Source organism: Corvus cornix, chromosome 14, assembly GCF_000738735.6.
Source record: "Corvus cornix cornix isolate S_Up_H32 chromosome 14, ASM73873v5, whole genome shotgun sequence".
NCBI classification, from domain to species: domain Eukaryota; kingdom Metazoa; phylum Chordata; class Aves; order Passeriformes; family Corvidae; genus Corvus; species Corvus cornix.
In genome coordinates this window covers 1,113,600-1,118,240 of record NC_046344.1, presented here as the reverse complement: position 1 = coordinate 1,118,240, position 4,641 = coordinate 1,113,600, and the positions used below count along the sequence as shown (strand labels likewise).

At 42.0% G+C, this 4,641-nt stretch overlaps 1 long non-coding RNA gene across 1 annotated transcript; it reads left to right on the top strand.

The window, feature by feature from the left end:
• Positions 1-339: 339 nt before the first annotated feature.
• On the top strand, positions 340-4,333 carry LOC120410780. The gene is made up of 2 exons (XR_005603102.1): positions 340-624; positions 3,886-4,333. It is a non-coding gene; the product is annotated as an uncharacterized LOC120410780 (long non-coding RNA).
• Positions 4,334-4,641: the final 308 nt, after the last annotated feature.

The following is a 4,641-nucleotide window of genomic DNA, read 5'->3' as shown; positions in this document are numbered from 1 at the left end:
ACACCATTCAAACAAATTTCCCTGGGCTTATTATGCCTTAAAGGCTTGATACTTTCCTGGAAGCCTCTTTCAAATTACCCTTTCATCAAACATGACATAAACTTGGGTCTGCAGAGCATGAAAATTTATGTGTGAGAGCAGTTATTTTAACAGGTGGAAATTCTCAGATTCACCAGAAAGATGAAGCATCAAATACATCATTAATTTTTTAAAAGGGCTTCAGAGTATAATAGTCTTGTACTGTCGGCATCCACGGTGAGAGATAACTGCTTCTTGCTGCAACTCTGCCTTTCTCTGCAGTGCAGTACAGCGCACGCCAGCTCTGCTCCAGCTCTGTGCAGCATTTCATAATGTGCAATTGCTCCTGAGTCCCGATTCAGCTTTTCCCTCTTGCAGGATGCAGTGCTTCTCAGGCTTCTGCCCAGGCTCTCGGGAATAATGCAAGCAGCACAAATCTCCTCACAGCTGCCTGAACAGCCAGCTCTTGCAGCAACATGAACTGATGTGCAGCCACGCTGCCCGGCTTGCAGGTGACAGAACATCTCGGGCAGGACGTGGGGCACGGCACTGTCTCACTGGGCAGAGGAGAGGGAGCTGCTGCTCATGGAGCACCTTTCAGTCAGCGTGAGTAAAAGCACACTTGATTCTCAGCCAGCGCTGTCTACACATCAGACATTCAGCTGTTCCATGAAGTTTGACTTTTGGAGACGATTTTTTGTAACTGAGTTGTTACCATGCTGTCAATTTAACTATGTAACACACTGCAGGCAGACTATGACTTTCCTCTAAGGAGTTCTGTGTGGATTCCAAGACTCAGAAAAGGATTGCTGCAGTTCCCACTCTCCTGAAACCAGTGTGGAAACTACTGCTTTGGGCTATCTCACCATTTTTACCTTGGCTGAAATTGAACAGATATAATATGACTGCTTGTATTGACAAAAAAAAAAAAAAAATACTCTCCTACTATTTTGCCTTGGACTTTCAGGGCCAAAATATTTAAAGGCCTGAAACTTTGGTTTGGGTTATGTATTTGTCAGGTCGAAGTTACTGCAACAACTACTTGTTTAGAAACCTGTCACTTAAATGGAAGTGCTTGGTTTGTACGTTATGTATGACTGTTGCTGGTAATATGTAAATGATGTCTAGGACATTTAAGGAAGCATGCTCTTAATAAACAGAAAAACATACTGTTAATAAACAGAATGTGAAGAAACAGCTTGTACACACAAACAAGGACTAATGTAGCCCACGATGCAATAAATCTATGACAGGATGATGTCTGTGACAGGAACTCAGATATTTACTCAAATACTGTACATAATGCTACTTACCTAGGAGATGTAAAATGCCTGAAAAGATGTAATAGTCATAAGGAAATTCAGGAGAGCAAAGATGCAAGTTCTAAGAAATTTAATGTCTTTTATTTGTTGCACTGTTGTAGAGGAATACTGTTCAGGAAAAGATATCCTCTAAAAGACCTTGAGGAAATGGAGCAGATGGTGGCATGTGCTATCCCACTTAAATTCAAAGTGGCTATATAAATACCCAGAAAAAATAAATAATGTTTTCCTTAGTCTTTTATGCAAAGAAAAGAAGGTAAAAGATGATTTCTGGTAACATTCAAATTGGAATTCCAAAACCTTTTTACGCTAAAATCATTTTCAACACAAAACTGGTGGTGAACTAATGATTCAATATGCAGTTATTAGGATTATTTGTACGTTGGATTTCTGTATTAATACTCCTCATAGGATAAGGAAAAATTCCAGTTTGGGATGAGACAAGGTAGGCATCAACAGGGGCTGCAGCATTTGATAGACAGTATCAGAGAGATGATGGACAGGTACGGTGCAGTAGGATAGACTGCTGGGCAGTCTGGCCTCCCCAGGTCCTTGTAGCTGCCCACGTTTTTGATGAAGAGCACGGTGGGAGTCCCGGGGATCTCCTGCGCACCGGCGGCTGTGCCTGCCCCGCCAGTACAGCGTGTTCCGGACACCCCGCGCTCCCAACGCCCGCACAGATGGGCCACACGTCACATGTGCTTTGAGGCTGCTATGCCCAGAAATTAGTCTCTGGGGCCATTCGACTGAAAATTTGGTTGGTTATTGATAGAAACTGGATTCTGCCATCAAAACAGTAGAATTGGCAGGTACAAGGAGTAACTCTTCTAAGAATCCTTTATGATTTTTAAGAGGCATTCATCTGAAATAGACTACAGGATCTTGGTGACTGGTACTTCTCTGCTCTAGTTAAATAATGTTTTGCTCCTTGGCTTCTGTCCTATTTCCACAAGAGGAAATAGCATCTCTTTCCCTCTCATGGTTGGTGATTGTTTTTCTCTCAATCTGTAGCTTTGTTATGGATCAGAGGGAGCCAAGGGCCAGGAGTGACTTGCAGTCCTCAGCACATGCTGGTTTCCCCAGACATACTGCTTAGTAAGGAAATAAATTAGCGAGGGGTAAAAGACGCAATATGGTGCTTACCACCCTATTTCAGCACATTAAATATATACAATCTGCACTCCATTCCACTAAAAATAACATTCAGATTAATGCAGCTTTCTTTGATATATTAAATTGAGAAATCATTAGCATGAATTACAAAGCAGGAAAAGTATGGTTCATAGTGTCTGTCACTCCGGAGTTGTGTGTTAGGACGGATGTGGGAAGTTTGATGGAGTGGACTGAGCATACACCCAGGAGTGAGACAGGGCACGTATCTCCACAAGTGTCATTGACTCTTTCTGAAATTTAAGGCAGATCTTTTAAGTACATGTATTTCTATTTTGAGAGGGTCCAGATTTAAACGCTTTATTTTTTAGCAAGACTTAAGAATGTACAGCTCCAACTGATGTCTGTGCTGGCTACCCAGTACCCAAGTTCCAAACTTGAGGACTGAAATTTAGAAGGCAGTTTTGAAAATCCTGGCCTCAGCTTCCCTGGGCTTCTTAATGGCTAGTGTGATATCTGAATAGCCTTATCCATCTTTGGCTGATTGAAATCTGCTACTGAGAAAATGCTATAGGAATAATTAATACTCTATCTCACAAATCTTGATGAGCTTTAACTCATATCTGTAATACCATTCAAATTTCACAATGTAATCATCCTTGTAGAAACAAATCTAGAATATCTTTTATTTTGGCAGCTATATAAGATTTTACAGTTTTAAGGCTGTGCACAACAACAGTTTAGAAAGCTGAGCATCACTGATCCACTTTACAAATGGAGACAACTGCACTCTGAAGAGGGATCTGCAGTAGACCACACAGACTGCAGCAAATTCACCACTAGAATACAGGATTTCTGATACAAAATTTACTCCACTGAATCAGTGGTTCTTAAACTCTTGGTGTATGCAGGCAGCTGTTGGTCATAGTATCCAGGTTGCTTTCTTGCCTCCCCTTGCTAAATTAATCTGAAGTGTAGTTGAAAATACATTGCTACTATTGCCTTGTGCTTGGAGTGATTCATGCTGTTACCACTGGCATGCTACTCAGTAATGAAACAAAGAGAATCACCTGCTGCATCTGCCCCACCACTGGGGCACAGGATCTGCTTGGCTTAATTGGGAAGGGTCAGCAAATTCGCAGCAGGTATTGTTGCTATACTTACAGAAAATAATTTTGTGGCATATTGTATAATTCTGGATGTCCATCTCAATTATAAAGGATGGAAAAAAAAAATCTGTCATGGCTCATGGAATTGATTGGTTTTGCAAAACTAATTCACTTAAGATACACAAATGTACGTCAGTTGAAACTCAAGACTGATGGGCACGGGGTCATTCCATGAAAGTGGCATTTTATTGTGATGAAGCCTTGTGATATACTTTTTTCTTTTCTTTTTGTCCTGAAATTGATTTTAAAATCTCCATGTCTTGCAGGCATTGCTTACTGACTGCAAGCCAATAGGACTGTATCAGCAGGATGAGGGCTGCCCAGCGGAGTCCAAGGGAGGCGGCAGTATGCCATCTGTCTGAGTGAAGTCTCCAACAGAACCGTGGCATATTAGGAGGATTTCTAATATGGAAATAGGCACAGGAGAATTTCAGAAGACTCCTCAGGTCTTGCAGTGGTCTCAAGAGTCGCACATCGCAGTTAAAAAAAGATTTTGACCTCCTCACTTCTCTTTGCTGAATATCTGACCAAAGTGTTACGGTTTTTCATAACTAAGGAATATTCTGCTGTCAGGAATTGGACTTATCAAATCAGATAATGTAAGTTTTGAGGTCTTGCAGGAGAAACAAAAATATGCCAGAGACAGTGTACACACCTGTTTTGGGGAAATGTCCTTAGAATATCTACCAAATGGAGGAGACTTTTTTTCTCTCAGATTTGTCTGCCTTCCTGGTAACAGCCAGGCTTTACCCACACTGGGCACCAAATGCCCTTCCAGCAGCTGCAGAGACAGCTTTACATGGAAACGTATCCAGGCGTAGAAAGACACTATTTTGTTTTTGAAATGCGTTTTAGAAGCTTCCTGTGAGGAAGACAGAGAAGCCTTAGGGGTTCAGTTAGTGCTTAATGTGAGCCTGGTCCGCTTTCTGCTGATGGCTGCTGAACATCAGACCCCCCGTCGCTCATACACGGGCGACGTGTCCTAGTGGGGAGAAGCGTGGGGATGGGGTCTGATCCATTCG